General features: G+C 41.5%; 1 long non-coding RNA gene across 1 annotated transcript; it reads left to right on the top strand.

The window, feature by feature from the left end:
• LOC108637137 lies at positions 3781–23364 on the top strand. Its single transcript, XR_001918785.1, has 3 exons — positions 3781–4347; positions 6507–6686; positions 22668–23364. It is a non-coding gene; the product is annotated as an uncharacterized LOC108637137 (long non-coding RNA).

Raw genomic sequence — 24152 nt, 5'->3', positions numbered from 1 at the left:
TTATTTTGCTCAGTAAACTCATCCTTCATGAGACCAAGTCCTTTCTCTTCAGTTCAGAGTAGCTTGAATTTTGATGCATATCTTTGCTATTTTCAGACCAAGGTGAAGTAGCCTTATGTCAAAGGTAGCCTTATGTGGAGAGCCTTATTGGGAAGATTTTAGAGTATTTTATTTCTAGTATTTTTTTCCCCTAGAATTCAGAATCTTGGGTATTTCTGGACATATAAGAACTTGGAGAAGAATTCTGAATTCTCTATTTGGTTCTTGGTAAAATATGTTAAGCACATTGAAAATGTCTTTAGACTTTCTGACATTTGTATTTATGTTAAGTAAAGTTATACCTCAGTTTTTCTGTTGAATTTGTACTGTCGTATGATAAAGTTCGCCAGTGAATAAACTGCTGTGTATATATGTGATAAAGATATTTGCCTTAAAATAGAGCGCTCCTGTTTTGCAAACAGTCTGCCATCAAGTTGTCTTTCCAGTTATTCATATTTCTGTGTGCCTGGTGAATGGTGGCCTGATCAAGTCCATGGAAATAAGAAAGGAGATGAATGCTTTTTCACTGTTAATAATCTAAACCTGGATTAAAAAAATACCTTGGACAGATAAAAATTTTATGGACAAAATACTGAGTGTAGTGTGACGTTTACTGCTAAAGATAGCAAATGACTGAACAGGTAAATTGTTGGTTTTAACCATTATTTTCATCGACCCTATTCTCAATGAGAGTAGTGATTCAGAGCTGTGTGAATGTCCATTCTACCATGTGGTCTATACCTCTGCTGTGTATTCATAGCTACTGCTAAGTCTCATTGCTAATAGCCGTTGCCTGTATGATGGAGGGATAGATGAACTGCCAACCAATAGGCAGGGTAATCTGGATAGTAAAGTTTGTATCATAGTTTGGGATTTGAGGTAATAATTTTATTATTTAGTATCTCTTTCAGGAATGATGGTTTAAATGGACGTCACTTTTATCTTCTAATAAAAAGGTTCTTAAAATCAGCTCAATTTATGTGGCATAATTTTGTTTTCTACTTTAATTTGGAATTAGTAAAGTATGCAATCATATGGATCATAGCTTTTCTTATTCAGCTCCATGACTTACATATTTATGTCAGATCTTTAATAGTATCTATAAATGCTCATCAACTATTTAATTAGTAGTTTCTTTAGTCCCTGAGGAAATATTTTATTAATAACTTTGTTATGATATACATATGTTATACGTACCTCTGAAAAAAAACCTGTACAGCTTGACCATTTGATAGTTAATAAATTTTGACTTTGAGAACCACCTACAGCTGGTACTAAATTGTTCCTATCTGTTGCCGTTGACTTCATTGGTTAATGTAATTCATTCTTGGTAGACTTATTTCCCTTTTGTTTTGAACCCAAACTTCACTTTGCAATAAACTAATGGTGATGAAGCACAAAAGGTGTCTCCTGACTGTGACAACGTTTCTTACTGTCGTGAGGCTTTGAATCAATCATTAGATCTTTCCTGGCTTGCTTTCACATTCTCTCTTTCTCCCCTCCCCTTTTTTTCCCTCTTTCTCCCTTTTAACTGCGCCTCTCTATGGTAAGAACATCAGTGCTCTACATGAGGTAAGTGTCCAGGCAATGACAATGGGTACCTGTAGGCACCTAATATGTGTTGAGTTGAATAAAAAGCCTTGGAGGTTATACCTTCTAAATGCGGTACTTGTTTAGAGTATGTTCTCAGGGGTCCAGATTGCTGCCAGATCCTTCTAGTCTTCCTAATGAAAGGCTGTGTGACCCTCCCCGCCTCCCCTTCCCACCCCAGGTCTCTCTGTGTGATCCCTGCCCACACCCCACACTCCCATTCTTGACATTCTTGTACTCCAGTGGCCCCTCTGATTTGGGTGCTGCTCAAGCCCCACTGTGGAGAAGGCAATGGCACCCCACTCCAGTACTCTTGCCTGGAAAATCCCACGGACAGAGTAGCCTGGTGGGCTGCAGTCCATGGGGTCTTGAAGACTCGGACACGACTGAGCGACTTCACTTTCACTTTTCACTTTCATACATTGGAGCAGGAAATGGCAACCCACTCCAGTGTTCTTGCCTGGAGAATCCCAGGGACGGGGGAGCCTGGTGGGCTGCCGTCTATGGGGTCGCACAGAGTCAGGCACGACTGAAGTGGCTTAGCGGCAGCAGCAGCAGCTAGCCCCACTGATGGAAGCACTTTGCTCTGGTACCGCCCCAGCGGCCTGGGGGAGTCATCCCAGGATGGACGCCAGCGGTGCCTCAGGCCAGGATTTCCTGAGGGCAGAGTCCTGCTTGTCCGCCTGTCTCAGCAGGTTCTAGCAACAGGCTTAATTGTGAAGATCACCACTCCAGGACTTGCAAGGGCACAGAAGTAGGTACCTTCCTGAACAGCTGTTGAGCCTGGTTCAAACACTTCATTCCAGTGTCTCTGCTGACCGAACGTGGAAAACAGTCTAGTCAGCCTGAGTGCTGAGGTGAGTTTCCCTTTGTTTCATTGCTGTTAAAGTTATTGCTTCAAGAATGGGGCATCAACTATTAAAGCAGTGGGGATCATGAGAAATTTGTCGATAATTGCATTTGAGATAGGAATCCATTCGTCAGGTAACACTTATGTGTTGTTAATCAGAGTGATGACTTCTAAGCCACAGGGTTCGCTTCTCAACTGAGTTTTTATGTTTTATTTTTGGAATTAATCAGGTTTTTGTTTTCTCTTAAGGGAAAACAATAGCAAATGTCAGACTGAACATTGAATGGTTGACTTATTTCTCACAAATTTAAAAAGAGTTACAAGCCAGTGTGTGTGGCTGAAAGTTTTGATATCTGAGAAGATAATGTTTCAGAAGAATTTTCAGAGTGTTTTTTTCTTTCCTATCTTTCACTGATGTCTCAATTTGACAAGGTAATGGATTTAGCACTCAGAAGTTCCATCATTTATATCCTCTTTACATCTTAGGGTCTGTGAATGTTACCTGTTCATTTGTGTTAGACTGCGAATACAGTGAGGGTCTGATGAATTTTTGGCCAAAAATGGGTTCTGGCACTCGACTGCTAGAGCAGTGTAACCTTTTCAAGGCCAAGGAATTTATGTGTATGTGGGTGGTCCTTCTGTCTGCTGAAAATGTTGAAGTGTTTCTGCTTTGCTCAGTTTGAAGAATTTGTGGAGCTTGAGGTCTTGAGCCAGAGTGGTCTGAGGAAAGAGGAACTTTCCTTGGGCAGCAAGTTCTTTTATTGAAGCTTTTACGGTAGGAGCGATTGGACACATCTCAAGAATGAACTGATTTGTTAAAAAAAAGAGTTTAAAAATAATCCACATGCTAGAAAACATAGAAGACAGGAAGAGAAGAAATAAACACATGACTCCCCATCCGTGTAACAAGTTACTGTCATTTCTTGGCTTTATTTTCTTCGTTTTGCTCATTTCTCTCTGCTCTGTTCTAGGCATATATGTGGAAGACGTGCGCCATCCTTGAGGAGCTCCCTGTGGGGAAAGTGACCATTAATAAAACATTAAAGAGGTCTAGGGGTAGGGTAAAGGGTATGAAGTGGCTGCTGTGGATCCTGCAAGATGTTCACCTCAGGAGTCTAGAAAGGCTTCCTGGAGGAATGATACTTAAATTCAGTTTAGGGAGACAGGTCCTTAAGGATTTGCAGCCCTTAGAGCAGGGGTCCCCAACTTCCAGGATCTAATGCCTGGTGGTGAAGCTGATATAATAATAATAGAAATAAAGTACACAATAAGTGCACTTGAAATATCCTGAAACCATCCCCTTCCCCCCAACGCCTGGTCCATGGAAAAATTGTCTTCCAGTCCCTGGTGCCAGAAAGGTTGGGGACCGCTGATTTGGGGGTTCAGAATGCACCAAAGCAAAAGAATTGTTCCGGCCATTTCACTCAGTCAGCCATTGCACAGAGGAGTGTGTGAGGAGCGTAGTTGGGTGGGCAGACACCAGAATAGGAAAGCCCTTATGTTTTAGCCAAGGAGGTGAGCTTTACTCTACAGTCACAGATCCATTGGATCATAAGTCAGGAGAATGACATGGCAAGGATCGTCCTTGATGAGGATCGCTCTGTAAGTAAGTTAGTGGTGGAGAGAGACTGGGGACAGTAGGGCCAATTAGAAAACTGCTGTGCTCATCCTCCAGGCAGGAGGGAGTGGTGAGAGAGGACCCAGCAGCAAAGAAGAAAGACGCAGAGAAAGAATGAGTGGCTCTCGGTGGGAATATGGGAAGTGACCTGGGTTCGGCTCCGGGAGACTGCCCAACGTGGCAAGAGGAGGGAAGGACGTTGAGCAGCCCATCAGGGAGATGGGGCTGTTAAACGACCCCCAACCGTCAGGTGAGCAGAAAATGGAAAAGTAGTTGTTGGATTCAGCAACTCAGCGCTCCAGGTGGCTCAGCTGAAGTTTAATATTAGGTCTTCTCACATCGAATCCTCACTTTATATATAGATTGCCCCATGGTTGTGAGGGGATCTCTGGTTACTGTGGACCAGCAGCCTGGGCTCTTAGGAGCTGAGCTGGCTTTGAAATCACTTCTGGGGTTTAGCCCTGAAGCACATGATTGCTGTCTGGTCTTCTTAGTGCCGTCGCTGGTTGATTGTGATTAGCTGTTTGTGCTTCTGCTGCTGTGTCCAACAAACCCAGTATGTGAACTCAGTGGGAAATCTTCCTTCTAGTCAAAGGGCTGAAAGTTCAAGTTGTATTGAGGAGATGCAAGTAGCTGGATACTAAAGCCAGGCTTTCCAACTCTGATTAAGCAAACCTTTGATCAAAGTTTCCATTTCCCTGAGTCTAACCTTTTCTAAGATATTAGGAAGCACCACTTGAACTTTATTCTAATCACCTGGGAAATGAAGCACATGAGAGCTGCCAGGAGCAGTGTTAACACAGTTTGAACAGTGGAAGTCACAGTAGCATTTTCAGTTAAAAACTAAGGGCAGTTCCACAAGGGTGGTATTTTACTACAAATGGTGAGGCTGAACCTGAGTATGTTCTCAATCACACTTAGACTCAGGGAATGTGGTACTGTAATAAGCTTCTGCTTTGTTCAAAAGGGACTAAAGATTACTAATAATCTTTAATGATGATGAGCCATAAAATCTGATCCAGAAGAATAAAAGGAAAAAAGGGATAGTGTTACGTGCAAGTCTCATCTAATGATATAGTTTCCTGCAGTGTGATTTTAATATTTAATGAATGCTCTTTTTCATTTATGGAGGTTCTGTGGCCAGCCGACTAGTGGAACCACCCTGAGCTTTTACTGATAATTTTTAAACACATTTGCAGGGATTTGTTATGTCTCTTGTTCTCTCCCCCTTCTGATCAAAAGGAACTATTTTTAAAACTCTTACTGGTTTTTAAAATTGCATAAAAATTATTGTAGCTAATTTTGGAATATGAAAAATTTGTAATACAAATAATTTTGGAATATAAAAAATAGAGTAAAACTTTCCTCTTTGCATATTGAACCCAGCACTCACCAACTGATGGGTTTTTGTGCAATATTTCAGGTCTTTTTCTATTATAGTATGTTTTTGGCTGCTACTAGATCAAAAAAGCACAGTGACAATAGCCATAAAGAGGAGACACAGTTCAAATGTCCATCAACAGATAAATGAATGGATAAACAAAAGGTGGGGTATACACACAGACACACACAAAAGGAATTCTACTGAGCCTTAAAAAGGAATGAAATTCTGGGACGTCTCTAGCAGTCCAGTGTTAAGACTTCACCTTCCAACGCAGGAAATGCAGGTTTGATCCCTGGTGGAGTAACTAAGATCCCACATGCCTTGTGGCCAAATATAACAAAACGTAAAACAGAGGCAACATTTTAACAAATTCGATAAAGACATTAAAAACAGTCCCCATCCAAAAAACAAAAAAATCTAAAAAAAGAAAAGAGAACAAAATTCTGACACATGCTACAAAATGGATAAACATTGAAAATATTATACTAAGTGAAGTAAGCCTGATGCCAAAGGAAACATATATTGTGTGGTTTCACTTATGTGAGGTACCTGGAGCACAGCAGTTCTTAGAAGACAGAAAATAGAATCAAGGGGGTGAAAGAATGGGAAATTATTGTTTAATGGGTGTAGAGCTTCTATTTGGGATAATGAAAATGTTCTGAAAATGAATAGTGGTGATGACTGCATGATATTCTGAAGATACTTAATGCCATTGAATTGTACACTTTAAAATGGTTAAAATGGTAAATTTTATGTATATTTTACTATGATGACAAGCACAATGACTATGTAGTGTTTGGATCTACTCTAAACACTTGGAAGTTTTATAAAATATACAAAATATTTTAAAAATGCTGTTATACTTGACAGCTTGAAGTTTGTATCCAACACCTTGGAAGTTATGCAGTGATAACCCACAACCCCCAAATTTTAATTTCTTACAGTTGCAAAGGCTTGCTTTTTGCTCACGTTACCTGTCTTGTGCAGATTGACCATGATTCTATGCCATATCCTCTTCATTTCAGCACCCAGGATGAAGGCGTGGTCTCTGCCTGGGTTGTTGCTGTTCTTGTGTCAGAGGACAAAGAGAAGACGGTGGAAGCACTCAGCCTCTTGGAGTGTCTGCTCAGAAATGTCCCACTTCATCTTAATCCACATTTTTTATTGACAAAGCTAGTCACATGGCCCAGCCTGACATTCCTGGGGTAAGAAAATATAATCCTCCTACAGTGAGGGGCAGTGAATAATTGGGAGCAGCAATACAAATACCTTAGGGTTGTAACCAGAAATATGACATTTGTCTGTGGCCATGGGAGGAAGGGAAGGCGTCTATACATAAGAGACCTCACTGAAGTGGTGAAGGGTCTGGATCACACTGTCTGAATGGGACAAGAGCCCTGGGCCTCGGTGTGAGGTCTGACCCCACACCCAGCCACCACAGATCTCCGCTGTTCTGCTCTTGTATGTACACGTGTGATTGGGCAAAGCTAAGCTATATCCAGAACTCCAGCTGTCACAGTCTGGGAAAGGTGACTGATTGATTGATTTTGCCTTTCAGTCCCAGTAATTGAGAGGGAAACAGAGAATTAGGTGGGAATGAATGTCAAGTGGCAATTGACTATATCACGCACAATTACCTGAGAATCCACCTAATAAATGTATAAGACCTTTCTGAAGAAAACTTTAAAATATTGCTGAAGGAGACTATGGGAGACCTGAATGAATGAAAACCATTCCATGTTCTTGGATCAGAAGGCATAATATCACACTTAATTATAAAAGTGATGCAGGAACAATTAAAAATGACAACTCTTCTTTAAAAGTGGAAATGCTGATGCTGTGACTCATATGAAATAGGAACAGTGTGGAAAACTGAAAGTTGATCAGTGAATGGGAAATAGCCCTTCCAGACCTTAAAGCACACAAACTCTCAAAAACGAAGTGTTTTGACGAATGAAGACAAAGCAATGAAACTGAATAAAAAATTGTAAAGGATTACAGTATATAAGAAAATGTTTATATATGTTAAAAGGACTATCCCAAATCAATGGGAAAAAAAATTACCATATGGAAAAAAGAAAAGTTGAATCCCTGCCACAAAGCATGCACCAGAAAAGCTCCAAATAGATAATAATAAAAGATAAATGTACAACATAAAACCATAAAAGTAGAAGGAAACATAAGAGATTTCCTTCATAACTGAAATGAAGAAAGTCTGGCTTTGACCATAAAGTTCTGCATAGGGGGGAAAAAGGGAGGGAATGGGGGAAGAAAAGGAAAAGCCACCATAGTAAGCAAGTCAAAGTCAAAAGACAAATGAGAAATAAAGGAAAACAGTGACAACAAAACCCTGTAAAATACACAAAATATCAAACACTGAAGGATGCTGTTAAAGCAGTGTATTTAGGAGGAAGATTGAAAACATTGTTTAGGGTTCAACTTAAGGCTAGAGAACAAAAAGACTAGACACTGAACCCAACAAACGCAGAAGAGAGAAGAATAAAGGTAAAGCATGGATTGATGAAGCAACAAACAAAAGAGGATCCATAAAACCCAAAGCAGGAGTTTTGTTTTGTTTTTTTTTTTTAATAGGAGCTATCTAGCAAACCAATTGAGAAAATAGAGAAAGGAGGCAGGGATAAACAATCTTAGGTTAATCGAGTGCACATAACTGCACATACAGTAGAGATTTTTTAAAAATCACAAGAAGATGGACTAGATATAGTTGATTGGCAGTTGGCAGTTATTTCCACCTCCTTCGAGTGTGTGTTCCTGACTACAGAGGCTAGAAAGATGAAAACAGCATTTCAAGGAGCTTTCTAGATGAGAGTTTAGATTTTGCCAGTAGCTGCTCTTGTGTAGGATTTGGTTGGCAGAAGAGAAGCTGTAGTCATGATCCTTTTGACTGCCTTCTTTGGCTGCCAGACAAATCCTCAGAGCGCAGGATTCAGCTTTGAAGGTGTTGGTAGGGGTAGCCGCCCTTGCAGAACCTGGAGTCAGCTGTGGCTTCCCAATTCTGGGTTGCAGCCATTGCTGTGTGTTCCTGAATTCACCTGTCCTTATGCAGCCTCTGGTTCCCCATCTTCCTGATGGTGGCAGAGCTGGCAGTTTCTCAGGAGGGTCAGTTCTAGACTGTTCTGGAGAGTCATTTCTGGGGTCCTACCCAGAGCTCACTCCTCCAGCCCCGTTTCAACAATTTTGTAAGCACCTGGTTCATTGTATTAAATCAGTGCTTCCTGTTCCTTGCACAGATACAACTGATGAACAGAATACTATCAACAATTCTGTGCCAAGAAATTTGAAAACTTAAGTGAATGGATAACTTCCCAGAAAATATAAATTACTGAAATGAACCCACAAAAATGAAAATCTGAATAGACGATAACAATAAAACTGAAAAGATAATCAAAACTGCCAGTTCCTCTCCTACCTCATACAAAGCTACTAGGCCTCAACAGTTTTATGGGCCAATTTTCCAACTAAAGATAACCCTTATATATCATGTAGATTGTTCTGGAAAGAGGGAAAAGAAGGAGTTACTCAAATCACTTTGTGAATATTGTGTATAACCTTGGTACCAAGACTGGGTAAGGAGAGGACAAGAAAAGAAAATTATTAAGTCCAATATCAAGAACATAAATGCAAAAATTCTAATTAAATTAGCACACTAAATCCACTATTGTATTAAAAAAATTCACTATGATCATGCAGGGTTTATTTCAGGTTATTAGAAAATAAATTAATTCACTATATTACATTAACAGATCTTTTTCTTGGTGCCAATTTTAAATACAGTTGTATTTAAGACATTGCATTTTCCACTTACAGAACAGTGCTCATGATTTGCAATGCTGCTGGGTTGGCCAAAATTTTAGTTTGAGCTTTTCCATAGCATAACTTTCTGGCCAACCCAATACTTCCTTTCCCTATGAATGCAGTCCATATTCAAGTATCAAGAATGTCCTATTATTTTTTTCCAGATCTACTGAGATATAATTGACATACATCACCATATGAGTTTCAAGTGTACAGTATTAAGGTTTGATTCACATATATTGTGTAGTGAGAACTGCAATAATTTAGTTAACACCCATCTCATAAATACAATGAAAAGAAAAGGAAAAAAAATGTCTTCTTGTAATGATGGCACTTGGGATTTTACTCTCTTAATAGCTTTTCTGTGTAGGGAAGCTTATGGCAGTGGAAACCATAATTATCATGCTGTACATTACATCCCTAGTACTTACTTATAATTAGAAGCTTGTACCTTTTGAGGGGCTTCCCAGGTAGCTCAGTGGTAAAGAACCTGCCTGCCAATGTAGGAGACTCGAGTTCAATACCTGGGTTGGGAAGATCCCCTGGAGGGGGAAATAGGAACCCACTTCAGTGTTCTTGCCCGGGAAATCCCCAGACAAGAGGCACCTGGCGGGCTACGGTCCATGGGGTCGCAAAGAGTCAGACACAAATGAGTGACTGACATGCACACACAAGTACCTTTTGACCACTTTCCTCCAATGCCTCCTCCCCCATCCCTTGCATCTGGTCTGATAACCACAAATCTGTTCTCTTTTTCTATGATTTTTAAAAATAGATCCCACATATAAGAGTCTGCCTGCAATGCGGGAGATCCGGGTTCAATCCCTGGGTCAGGAAGATCCCCTGGAGAAGGAAATGGCAACCTACTCCAATATTCTTGCCTGGAGAATCCCATGGACAGAAGAACCTAGTGGGCTACAGTCCGTGGGGTCACAAAGAGTTGGACACAACTGAGTGACTTTCACTTTCCAGATATAAGTGGGATCATTCAGTACTTGTCTTTGTCTGACTTATTTTACTTAGTATATTGATATAATGCCCTCAGGGTCCATCCATATTGTAGCAAATAAAGAATGCCCAGTTATTTGCTATAGCGTTCAACTTTAAAAGTATCATAGGATTGGCTAGTTTGGGTCCGTCGATGTTTTGTGTGCAACAATGCTCAATCCATGCCCAGATTTCCTTAATCAACCTTGTTTATGATGGACCCAGGGAAGGCAGCACCTGGTGGCGCAGCTCCACCACCAGGGAAGCCCCCAGCCATTCCTCCTGGCAGAGCCTCCTGTGCTCCATGCAGCTTCATAATAAGGGGGGGTTGCAGACTTTCTCCAGCTCTTTCTGCCGATGTTCACATACTTCCTTCTCTGCAGTCTGGTTCTTAGCAAGCCAGTTGGTGATTTCATTACACTTGTCAAGAATCTCCTATTTGTCCTCATTATTGATCTTGCCTTGAAGTTTTTCATCTTCAACAGTTGCTTTCATGTTGAATGCACAGGACTCAGGCAAATTCTTGGAAGACACCTTGTCCCATTGCTTATCTTTAGCTTTGTACTTTTCAGCTTCCTGGACCATATGCTCAATGTCTTCCTTATGGAGAAACACCATATGATTTAAGTAGATTCAGAAAAGGCATTTAGCAAGATTCAACACCCATTCACTACATTTCTTGGCGAACTAGGCATCACAGGAGCATTCTTAGCTTGATAAACCAAAAGCCCTCAGCAAATGTCATTCTCAGTGGTTAAACTTTAGAAGCAATTCCACTAAAGTCAGAAACATGATAAGGATGCCTGTGCTCATTACTAGTATACAGCACTGTGCTAGTGGTCCTGGTCACACAATATGACAGAGAACTGAGAAACCAGGAAAGTAGCAGAGCTAATAAGGGTGTTTTCGAGGTGACTGAATTCAAGATCAACATAAAGCAATAACATTTCTTTGCATGAAAAATAACCAATTAAAACATGTAAAAAAAAAGAGAGGGAGAAAGACATATTCACAAGATAAATAAGATACTTAAACATGAATTGCAAATTCCTATTAAGAAATGATGTAAATATATTTCAAGGACACACAAGAACTGAATAAATCATGTTTATGGAAGAGAAGACTAATCTCAAAATGGCAATTCTGACCAAGTTGATCTATAAATTCAATGAAATGATAACAATTCATAATAGATTTTTTTTAATGGCCCTTTGACAAACATTTCTTAAATTCATATAAAAGATGAACAGCAATGACAATCCAAATCCAACTCTGAAAAAGAAAACTAAGCACCAGAAGTCAAAGCAGTTTATGTCTAACATAATTACCATGCTGGATATCAGCGCAAGAATAGGCAGATCAGTGGAACAGAACAGAACGCCTGTACACAGAGTGCAAGTACTAGGAGGCCTTTGGTATGTTGTAGGTGTGGTCTCACTAATCAGTGGCAAAGGGTGGATGTTTGATAAATGGCAGAAGGTAAAGAAAATTGTTTAAAGATATAAACAAATCCCTATCCCAAACCATACATCAGCGCGAATCAACTGTAAGTATGCATATATCCCCTCCCTCTTGAGGCTCCTTCCCGCCCCCCCATCCCACCCCAACTGTCATTTATTGACGACCTACTGTGTGCAGTGGGCCCTGGGCTGAGAGCTCCATTAATGAATCTCCTTTAATCTTCAGGACAGGGCTGATTTAAAGCTCTGAGCACTGTAAACACAACTTTAAAGCTATTAGAACGTATTTCTTTAAAAAACACAAAAGGGAAAAGTAAATTTAACATCAAAATGTAGAATCTGTACATTATTTGTACATCTTTGGAGCTCTGGATCTAGTGCACAGCCTAGTGTAAGCAGGCTAGTGTGAGCAGGACTCCACGGGGTCTGTTCTGTTGGTCCTAGGTCTTTAGAACCAGTTCCCGCTCCCGTCCCCAGGGCACATGGAAACCTTTCTCTCTCCACCTCCCATCTTTGTATGCATGTCACAGTTTCTGGTCATCTTATGATTCCCCTCACTTACACAGCATAGGGGATATACCTACTGTTGCCAGTTGTATTGTTTCAAGGCCATTTCAGAATTAATAACCAGCTTACATGTGTCAAAAATACCCACTGCTTTAAATTGTAATGGGCTTTCCTTTGGAAGCAGCTGTTAGATTTCTCAGATTGCTTTTCTGTGTTCTTTGTCTCCAAAGGATTGGCTTCTGTTGGAAGATTGTTTATTGAATTTGGAAGGTTATGATAATTACCAAAGTCATTCCGAGTCTTCCATAATGTGTGTCTGAAAAACTCATCCTCGAAGTTAGATTCATCACAGGTGGTGGAGCCAAATCCCTAATCCCAGGGCATTTCCTTGGGGGCTAGCCTCTCACCTCTGTCCAGAGGAGACCGGATGCTCAGAAGATCAGGCTAAGCAAAACAAAGGTCACCTGCATAAATGGAGGTAGCTGGCAAAGAGCACTGATCTCAGGGTCCAGCTCTGACGAGTTCTTATCTCGCCTTGACTTTAAAGACAGTGTCTGCCTGTTAGAGCTGTGAGAATTAAAGGACAGGATATGCATAAAAGTGAATGTAGACTGAAAGGGCCATAGATATGCAAGGTTTTCTAATATATAGCACAGTGGGCCACATCTTAAAAACAGCTTTCTCTTTTTCCATTATCAAATGAATTCAGATTCATAAAAGAGTTTTGAAAAGACAAGCAAGTACAAAGTCCCACTATTATAGCAACCGCATAACACCAATGTCTGTCCTTCGGTCGTTACTCTCTCAAAGGCTTTGGGCTTATTTTTTCATACTGTTGTAAAGCTTCTGTGTTGTCACCTTTATATCGAACATCACGAGACTTTCTCACAACATTTCAGTCTGTAGACCTATATTTTTCTTTTCAATTTAATTTTTAAATTATGTAACCCATAACTCCAAAGTTGAAACTATAGATGTTTTATATGTAAGCATCCATCCTTTTTGTCCTCTCACTCCATTCTCTCCTTCGCCCTATAGATAACCATTTTTTAATTTGTGTATGCTTTGTCTTTTCATGATTTATATATGATAGTATTTTCCCTTCTTCCCAGCTGAGAAACAACATAATATTTATCCTGTGCCTTTGCTTTTTTCATTGAACAGTGTATCCTGGAGATCATCTTATATCAGTAATCAGAGTTTTTCCTCATTGCTTTTAATGGCTGCTCTGAACTCCACTGAGTGGCTGTTCATTCAATCTGTTCTTTAAACAGCAGACACTTAGATTCTTTTGTTTTGTGCTATTACAAATAACGCCCCAATGAATGACCTATGTGGATATAATTTTGGTTACAGAATGTGCCTAACCTCATCTGTCCATCAGCTGTCAAAACAGTTGAAACCCCATCCTCTATCCTGCTGCTCTGAATTCTCTCTGCCACCTTGGGAATCAAACCTCCTTGATCCCAGCCTCAGTCTCCCCTGCTCTGAACTTGAGTATTGGGCATGGGCTCTCCAAGATTAGCGTCTTGACATCCCTCTGGTCTCAGGTTGGTTCTTCCTAGCTCTCACTTCCCTCCCTGGACCCAGATATTGTGAAATGCCTGAGGAACCATCTACCCCCTCACCTCTGCCTTGCTTCCTTCCAGAGGAGTCTGAAGAGGTTATACCACTGTTCGTTTGATCATTCCCCGATTGTTGTTTTTGCTTGGATGGTTTTACTTTTTATTATGAAAATTTCAAACTCAAGAAAAGAGAAGGAATAAAACAATGAAAATCCAATACCTTCCATTACTTAGATTGAAAAATTGTTAATGTTTTGCCATATTTGACTCATCTATATGTATTTTCCTGAACCATTTTAAAGACAATAATAGGCATCATGGTGATGCTCCGTATCTAAATACTTACCTGCCTACAATCTAAGAAATAAAGACATTCTCTACAAGAACACCCTTATCACACCTATCAATAATAAGTAATTTTAAAAAGTAAACTAATTCCCTAGTTTGTAATATTTAGGTCATATTCAGCTTTCTCTGGTTCTAAAAAGTATCTTCTATAACTTATTTTTTAAACCAAGAGTCAAACAAGTACCACAGATTGCATGTGGTTGCTTTATATCTCTTTTTCATTTAGAGCAGGTCTCCTTCATGCCTTTTTATTTTTCATCAGATTGACTTGGTGGAGAGGCCTGATCAGTGGTTTTGTGATGCGCCTCGCAGCCTGGATTTGTCTCGTGGTTTGCTTGTGCGGTCATTGACCTTTTTCCCTGTATTCCCTTTATTTCTTTCCTTTTTTTTTTTTTTTTTAAACTTTTGTTCATCCAGCAAGGTCTCTGCTAGTTTGTTTTGTTCTCTTTCCCATGAGAAGTTTTCCTCTAATGATTCCAACTGGAATCCCTTCAAATGGTTGATTGTTTACTTACTATGGGTGCTGTCATTGGCTGGGTCCATTGGCTGGATCCTATCCTTAGACAACCTCTGATGGTCAGAAAGTCTCATTCCCCAAGAAGAGGTGTCTAATCTCCTGCCTAGAGGGGATACACCTGGAAGCCAGTAGGGGAAAGAGTTTGGGAGCTTTCAACATTGATCACATCAATCAGATATCGTTCAGTCCCCCTGTGTTCAGACTGAAAACGGCACTGGTCATTTCTCAGATAGAGCTCCTCTATTCTCTTCTGAGGATAAACCTCCAGTCTTCTGCTGGGCAAAGGCGAGATCGCCACCTGGAAGAGCGGACCTGGGAGTCGAACTGCTTCTTCCACAACCTTTCCATCAGGCCTCCTGCTTTTGTTTCCACCTTCCCCCTCGCTACCCATAGTACCTGCTACTGCTGGCAACTGCTTAGCCTTAGGGGTGCACCGGAAAAGGAATTGTGTTTTTGTTTTTTTCCTGCCTACTGGCTCATAATTTCATTTTCTTGGGATTGCTCAAATCATTTACCATTTCTCCATCTGCTTTCCGGTTTCCAGAATATTTTGGCTGTTGTCTCCTCTCCTTTTCTCTCTCTGTCCTTGTGGGTTTGTATCCTTTACAAGCTCAAAGACTGATGCTTTAGAGGAGTGTGAGGAGGGAGCAGGAGTAATAATCCATGTATGTGCCCACCAGCTTTACCCCTTTTTTCATTTAGAAAAATGCTTCGATTGGTTTGATGAACATGTTGGTTGAGAAAGACCTGTGTCCGGCCATAGCAGGGCCCTAGACATTCAGATACAGATGAGAACAGTGTCAGAGGAAAGCCAGATTGCCCAGGATTACACTGAGGACAATTATGAATTTCTGGAGAGAAGTGAGTGGTCTGAGATGAGGGAGAAATTGAAAGGTGTGAGAAGGGTACAGGTGTGAGAGAGGTCAAGGGAGAGAGATAAGAGCTAAAGTGATACAGGTAAGTTAGCAAGCGATGAGAGAAAGATAACGGATGAAAATTTCCCCGTGGGAGGGGCTGACTGAGGAGCCTTGGAAGACAGACCTGATATCCAATTTCAGGTTGTCTGCTGGGCTGTGATGTGACAGAGACCATTTCCTCTCCTTACATATAGTCTAATCTATTATTTTCATGGTTTCTAGCTGAGCATGTTATCACCTGGAATAAAGAGTACATTTCCCAGCTTCCCAGCAGCAACTCACAGTCATGTGACCCAGTTCTAGCTAACAAGATGTAATCAGAAGTGTGGCCAAGTTCAGGCCAATAAATATAAGTGCTAGGTTGGAATCCCAAGAGAAATAATTAAAGGGGCGCTCATTCAGCTGGGTAAATTTCTTTTTGCCCATCTGCCTTTCTTCCAGATTGCAATGTACATGCAGTGGCTGGAACTCCAGCAGTGATCTCATGTTCTAGGGTAGTTTGACGAGGGAGCAGAAAGACAAGAGTCTGGGTCTGACAGTACCATGAAACTACTAGACCAGCTCTGCACTGCTTACCTCTGGACTGTTGCTTCTTAAATGTAAAAGAGAAATACAATTCTTTAGGGTTTTTTCCTAGTGTTATAATAATCACTTATCATGTGAACAAGTAGTATTCTAAATGCTTGGTTTATATATTAATCTAATCTTTATACTGCCAACCCTGTGAGGTAGGTACTATAATTATCTCTGTTTTATAGATAACAGTGAGGCACAGAGATTAACTTGCCTAAAGTCACAGCTAGTGAAGACTAGTAACTAGGCAGTCTGGGCTTGTAAGCATTGTGTTATACTGCTTGCTAAGTCATTTCAGTTCTTGTTCGACTCTGTGAGCCCATGGACTGTAGCACTCCAGGCTCCTCTGTCCATGGGATTCTCCAGGTAAGAATACTGGAGTGGGTTGCCATTTCCTTCTCCAGAGGATTTTCCCAACCCAGGGGTCGAACCCATGTCTCTTGTGTCTCCTGCACTTGCAGGCATATTTTTAATCAATAGTGCCCCCAGGGAAGCCTGTAATACTGCATAATTGTGGCCAAACTCAATCCTCACTAATACAGTTGTACAATACCACCCCAGAATCTGCCATCCACCACAGTCATATATTCTTGGTGAATTTTCAGTATTCCAGGTGAGTGATTTACAAGGCGTAACCATCCCCAATCCCCCCAAGTCACTTGCCCCCTGACATTAATGTGAAGAAAAGAGATCCTATAGTTTCAGTTTATGACCAGCAGTGTGAAAGCAAAGGTCCAAGGAGAAGCAGAGACTGCAGGAGGGAACCAGGTGACCTGGGAGGGTGGGGGGATGTGGGCTGCATTGTGGAGCAAGAGCAGTTTTCCTCAGGGAAGTCCCTGGTGGTCCAGTGGTTAGGACTCCACACTTCTGCTGCTGGAGGTACAGGTTCCATCTCTGGTCAGGGAACTAAGATCCCACATGCCTTGAGATGTAGCCAAAAAAAGAGAGCTGCTACTGCTGCTAAATTGTTTCAGTCGTGTCCAACTCTGTGCGACCCCATAGACAGCAGCCCACCAGGCTCCTGCGTCCCTGGGATTCTCCAGGCAAGAACACTGGAGTGGGTTGCCATTTCCCTCTCCAATGCATGAAAGTGAAAAGTGAAAGTGAAGTCGCTCAATTGTGTCTGACCCTCAGCGACCCCATGGACTGCAGCCTTCCAGGCTCCTCCATCCATGGGATTTTCCAGGCAAGAGTACTGGAGTGGGGTGCCATTGCCTTCTCCGAAAAAAAAAAAAAAAGGAGCAGATTTCCCCAAATATGTTAGAGGAAGGTGGCAGAGAGAGATGCTTGCGTTCACACCTGTAAGGAGTTTCTAACATTTAGCTTCATTTCCTCAGGACTGATTTCCAGGCGTGGGCTTTGGTACATCTTGACTTTATTTGAATCAAATCGATGGAGGAATTCTTTAGCCGGTTTCAGATGCTCTATTTGTTACAAATATAACAATCCTCACAGATTCTGCTATACCCTGGTACGTAAAATTAGGGGCCAAATTTTAAGATACTAAAATAAGAGCACTGGCGCCATAAGACCATTTTTATTGATTGAATCAATAAAAGAGACATAAAATGTTCAAAAGAGAGATGAGTGTTTGCTAGACATCACTTCTTTTGATGAATAAGGATGCCCGAAGGTACAGACTTCTCAAGAAGCTGTAGTGAGAGCTTTGTGCAGTTCTCTCTCTGAAACTTCCAGTACCCAGGGACATAAGTTCCAGTCCAAACTGATAGTAAACAGGCCAACTTCAAGGACACCTCTGCAATCTAGCAGGTGCTTGGGGCAGAGCTTGAGCTCATGTTAATTAGTTGCAAGTCGTGGGGGCTGAGCCAGGTAGGTGCCAGTTTTTCCTGGGTTGTCAGGCAGCTCTCAGGGGCTTGTCTCCTGGTCACACATGTGTGGAGAGTGGAGAAGGTTGGACTCCTGGAGGGACTCCATGAGGAGGCTGAAGGATCAATAACACCATCTTAGACACCGTTTTCTGACTTCCCGCCTCATTCGTAATAAAGACATGGATTATAATGAGGCAAATGGGCCCGGCATTTGGAAAGCAAATCTGGCCTGCAGAGCCACATCCTGACAGAGCTGCCCTGGGAGGAAGCAAGTCACAGAAGCACTCACCAGAAGAGTCCTTCTAGAAGATTCCCCAGGAGAACCCCCGAGTTTGACCCGCAGCACTTTCCCTCTGAGTAGGGGAGATGGCAGTGGCCCGAGGGAAATCAGAAGCCAGAGCTGACCGGCCTGCAGAAACAAATGGGTGTTCCCAAGGAATCTTGCTGAAGGGTCCAAAGTGGACTGTCAGATAAAATGAGAGAAAATGAAAATATGAGAGAATCGATCATGGCTTCAAGCATATTTGGAGCTAGGATGATAACTCAGGTTATGAATGCTGAGCTGAGAATTGGTCTAATAGTTCACTAAATATTTGTTAGGTTTTTGAGTCACCTCCGAGAAACAGGTTTTCCTGAGGAGAGAACAGACTCTCAAATTGACAGTTCTGAGAAAGGCACAGAACTGCTCTGCAGATCAAAACGGCCGTATTCAGAGGGGTCTGGTAAACAATCCAGCAGCCTTTTCCTCTCAGCTTTCCTTTTCTTCCTCCTGATCATTCATGTGTTTCATGACTTCTTGTTCCTTCATTCGCTTTTATCCCTGGGGACAAGGTTGTGGAGAAATCAGGTTTACATCCAAGGACTGGATGTGAAGGGTACCATCCTTGTTCTGCATTAAAGAGAGAACATCGTAGAGCCACAGAAAATGAAGCTGATCGTTCACCTAGGACGGCTCAGGATAGATCATTTCCCAGACTCTGCACCCACCATTCGTAAGCGAATCCAGAGATTTTCTACAGGAGCTTAAAAGATTTTATTCCTAATCCATTTTTTTCCCCCTAGAGCTTTGGAAATATGGCTCTGTAATTTAATGATTACAGGAGATGAGCAAAAGAATGAACTAAATAAGAGAGCACCAGCTTGCTTTGTAATGAAGGGCCAAATTTTCCAAATATAGAGCAGAATCCAATTGTGGTGCTGTTGTTTATGTTTCCTGAATAGCTCTGATATGAGAGACCCTTTGGGAACGCACGCATGTCCTCTCCCACACAAGGAGCCCTCCCTTTGGCTCTTTAGAAAGTTTGGGGAGCTAATCCCACTGCCTGGTACCATGGTAACTTCGCTGATGGAACCACATAGGCTGGAAGAAGTCAAATCCCAAAACAATGAACAATAACCACTTGTTAGCATTAGAGATGGCATGCCCCCAAAACGTCAGAGGACTTTTCTGCGGGTGATAAAGAGTAAGATTTAAAAAGTGATGACCACACAAAGCACAATGTGGTGGCCTGGACTGAATCCTGAATCATAAGAGGACTGGTCTGAAAAACTAGCAAAATGTGAATAAGGTCTGCCGTTCAGTTAATAATAATGTACCAGTGTTAATGCCTTAGTTTTTCTTTTTTCTACTTTATTTTACTTTATATTACTGTATTGGTTTTGCCATACATCAACATGAATCCGCCACGGGTGTACACGTGATCCCAATCCTGAACCCCCCTCCCACCTCCCTTCCCATACCATCTCTCTGGGTCATCCCAGTTCACCAGCCCCAAGCATCGAACCTAGACTGGCGATTCGTTTCTTATATGATATTATACATGTTTCAATGCCATTCTCCCAAATCATCCCACCCTTTCCCTCTCCCACAGAGTCCAAAAGACTGTTCTATATATCTGTGTCTCTCTTGCTGTCTTGCATACAGGGTTATCGTTATCATCTTTCTAAATTCCATATATATGTGCTGGTATACTGTATTGGTGTTTTTCTTTCTGGCTTACTTCACTCTGTATAATCGGCTCCAGTTTTTCAAAAAAAATTATTTATTTTAATTGGAGGCTAATTACTTTATAATATTGTAGTGGCTTTGCCATACATTGACATGAATCAGCCATGGGTGTACATGTGTCCCTCATCCTGAACCCCCTCCCACCTCCCTCCCCATCCCATCCCTCAGGGTCGCCCCAGTGCACCAGCACTGAGTACCCTGTCTCATGCCTCAAACCTGGATTGGCGATCTGTTTCACATATGACAATACCCTCGCCTTCTCCCACAGCGTCCAAAAGACTGTTCTTTACATCTGTGTCTCTTTTGCTGTCTCGCATACAGGGTTATCATTACCATCTTTCTAAATTCCATATATATGTGTTAGTATACTGTATTGGTGTTTTTCTTTCTGACTTACTTCACTCTGTATAATAGGCTCCAGTTTCATCCACCTCATTAGAACTGATTCAAATGCATTCTTTTAATGGCTGAGTAATATTCCATAATTTCTTAGTTTTGATGAATGCACCATGGTTGAGTAATACGTGAAGATTAGGAGAATCTGGGTAAAGAGCCTATAGACCACTCTCTGTACTCTGAACTATTCTTGCACCTTTTCTGTAGATATAAATTTATTCCCAAGTAAAAAGCCTTAAAAAAAAAGTAAAGTCAGATTTTCATTTGTTACTAGTGGGAGTATAAAGGTGTACAAATGTTGTGATACTTCTCATCAAGGGATTTTAGAAGTGTGCATGCCCACTGACCTGTGGTTTCACTCCCTAAAATTTGTCCTAAGGAAATAGTCAAGGATGTTCAGCCCAGTACTGGCTGTAATGGGCAAAGTTGGCTACAAACTCCAAGGCCAAAATTAAGGATGATAGAAACAATGATGTAGCCACTCTGAGGAATTTATGCAGTCACTTAAAGTAATGTTGGAGAAGTCAATTTGATGACATGAAAAGACTGGCACCATGTATGGTTGACTAGAAAAAGTAATCTAAAAAAAAGAAAAAAAAGAAAAAGTAATCTGCGGTATGGTCTCATTTTTTAAAATCTATGTGCTTTGAAGAGTGGGAGACGATATACCGAAGTATAAAGAGTGGTCTTCTCTAGGTGAGTGAGATTGTGGGTGCTACTGGCTGAACTGTGTCCCCCTCGATTCATATGTTGAAGCTCTAATTCCTAACTAAGCTGTATTCAGGTGTGGGCTTGTAGGAGTTAATTAAGGTTACATGAAGTCATAAGCGTGGAGTCCTAATTCTGTCAGGTTGGTGGCCTTACAAGAAGAAGAATAGAGAAATCTCTCTATCCCTTGCACATACATCTAGGAAAGGCCATGTGAGCTCATAGCTCTCACCAGAACCAATCACGCTGACACCCTGACCTCAGCATTCTAGCCTCCAGACCTGTGAGAAAATAAATGTCTATCATATTAGCCACCCGGTCTATGGTACTTTGTTATGGCAGCCCAAGCTAAGACAGTGGGTATTCTAAATTTTCTTGTTTTTATTCTGCCGCATCTCTGTAGTGAATATGAATTGTTTTATTACTTGATGAACAATAAATGTGAAATTTTTATGCTTAGGGTTTCACTTTACAGTTGACAGAAAGAAACGCTACTTCCTAGGTCTCCTTAAGGAATAGTCTTTGAAAGGGTAGTAGTCACCCAGAGATCATTTCCTTCATGGAGTCAACCTGCTGTCAGGCTCCTTAGGCTTCAGGTCCTCAGGAAGGGGGTAGACCCCTTCATCCCGGCCATAGTTTATACATCCCTGGTATAGTTTATAGTTCAGCTTGTACAGTGACTTATAATTTAAAATGAACATCAATACATATTAACTTTGTCAGATCTTTGCTAACATATAGTCAGCTATGGTTTTTCCAGTAGTCATGTACGGATGTGAGAGTTGGACCACTGAGCACTGAGGAACTGATGCCTTCAAACTGTGGTGCTGGAGAAGACTCTTGAGAGTCCCTTGGACAGCAAGGAGACCAAACCAGTCAATCCTAAAGGAAATCAACCCTGAATTTTCACTGGAAGGACTGATGCCAAAGCTGAAGCTCCAATACTTTGGCCACCTGATGCGAAAAGCCAGTGCACTGGAAAATACCCTGATGCTGGGAAAGATTGAGGGGAGGAGGAGAAAGGGGGTGGGTGACTGGGGCTGAGATGGTTGGATGGTATCACTGACTCAGTGGACATGAATCTGAGCAAACTCTGGGAGATAGTGAAGGACAGGAAGCCTGGCATGCTGCAGTTCATGGGATTGCAAAGAGTTGGACTGAACAAAAACATACAGTAACTTAGTTGACTGCCATAGCAGTAAGCAGTAAGCAAGGCATGTAATATCGCTCCTCATGAGTGAAGTTTGGGAAGGTTACATGACTTGCCCACGGTCACCTGCCTAGTGGTAACGGAGGTGGAACCAGGACAGGGCCTCTTGCCTCCAAGATCATTGCCTGTCTCTGCTATCAGTTACTGCCTGTCTAGCTCTTTCTTTTGCAGCAGTTCTGGGCCATGTCAGGAGTAGGATTCAGAGAACTAGCTCAGTCCTCCAGAGTCCTCACCATCCCCAGGCAAATTCTGGTCCTCATGCATTTCATGTTGGAAATGGAATGATGTTACATTCTACCACTTTCATGCCAAGCATGAGCTATTTCTGGGTTCTATGTTTTCCAGAACCTCAAAGGCTGTGCAGCCTCTGACAGTGTCTCGAGCAGCCAACCTTGATTTATCCTGTGCATCCACCTGGTTGCAAAGTGAAGCCTGGATCCTGGGCCCCAGAAGGAAGGTGACATCTCCTGAAAATGGCTTTGCTGGAGAAGGAAAAGTCAGGATCTGTCAGTGTTGGGATCTGGCTCCATATCTGTCTATTTATGTATTTGTTCTACATTGGCAAATAGAAGCGTGGATAAATATCTTTAAATCCTCTTAGGGATTTTGCAGATTTTGCATTAGTGAGTGAGAGCAGTTGAAGACATTGGCACTCTGCTAGATTTCTTAATGTTCAGAAGTCAAGTAAAAATTTTGATGACTAAATGGAAGAACTAGGAAGAGTTTATGTTGGCATGGGGATTGCTATTGCTCTCTTTGACTATAGAACTTGATCAGTTTACTTATTAAGTAGGAAACTAAAAAGAACACTGTAATACATGTGCATTCAACAGACGTATCACCACTTGAAATGTGCAAGGCATTGTGCTAGGCTTGCAGGAAGAAAAGCTGCATGAAAAAAATACCACCTGTTCTCAAGGTACATGCCGTCCATTGGGGAGACAGACACCTACGCACATCACTGTTACCCACGGCAGTCATGTTTTCAATCCCAGAAGGTGGTTGGAAATGCCAGGGGAATCATTTTTAATTATTTTTTAGGTTTAATTTTCTATTTCATTTTACATTAAGAAAATAATTGTATTTGCTTATTTTTGACTGTGCTAGGTGCTCACTGCTGCCCGGGATTTTTCTCTAGTTGTGGCAAGTGGGGACTCCTCTCCAGCTGCAGAGCATGGGTCTCTCACTGTGGCAGCTTCTCTTCTTTCAGAGCACAGGCGGTAGGGCTCACAGGCTTCAGTAGTTGCGGCTGCTGGGCTCCAGAGCACAGGCTCCACAGTTGTGACATATGGGCTGTGATGCTCCGCAGCATGTGGGATCTTCCCAGGTCAAAGATTTGAACCCGGGTCTCCTGCATCGGTAGGTGGAGTGTTTATCAGTGAGCCACCAGGGAAGCCCTATTTTACATTTTAAATGGAAGTATAGTTGATTTATAATGTTTTAGTTTCTGCTATGCAGCAAAGTGACTCAGTTATGCCTACATATGCATTCTTTTTTGTATTATTTCCCATTACGGTTTATCCCAGGACATTGAATGTAGTTCCCTGTGCTATGCAGTGGGACCTTGTTGTCTATCCATTTGTTTGTTTTTAGATTCCACATGTAAGTGAGATCATACGGTATTTGTCTTTCTTTGACTTATTCATGTAGTATAATACCCTCAACATTCATCCATGTTGTTGCAATGGCAAGATTTCTTTTTTAATGGCTGAATATGATTCCATCGTATATATGTATATATCTAACAGTTTATTTACCCATTTGATGGACACTGTGTTGTTTCCATATCTTGGCTACTATAGATAATGCTACTATGAACATGGGTGTGCA

Source organism: Capra hircus, chromosome 11 (genome assembly GCF_001704415.2).
Source record: "Capra hircus breed San Clemente chromosome 11, ASM170441v1, whole genome shotgun sequence".
Classification (NCBI taxonomy): Eukaryota; Metazoa; Chordata; class Mammalia; order Artiodactyla; family Bovidae; genus Capra; species Capra hircus.
This window is presented reverse-complemented; position numbering and strand designations above follow the sequence as displayed.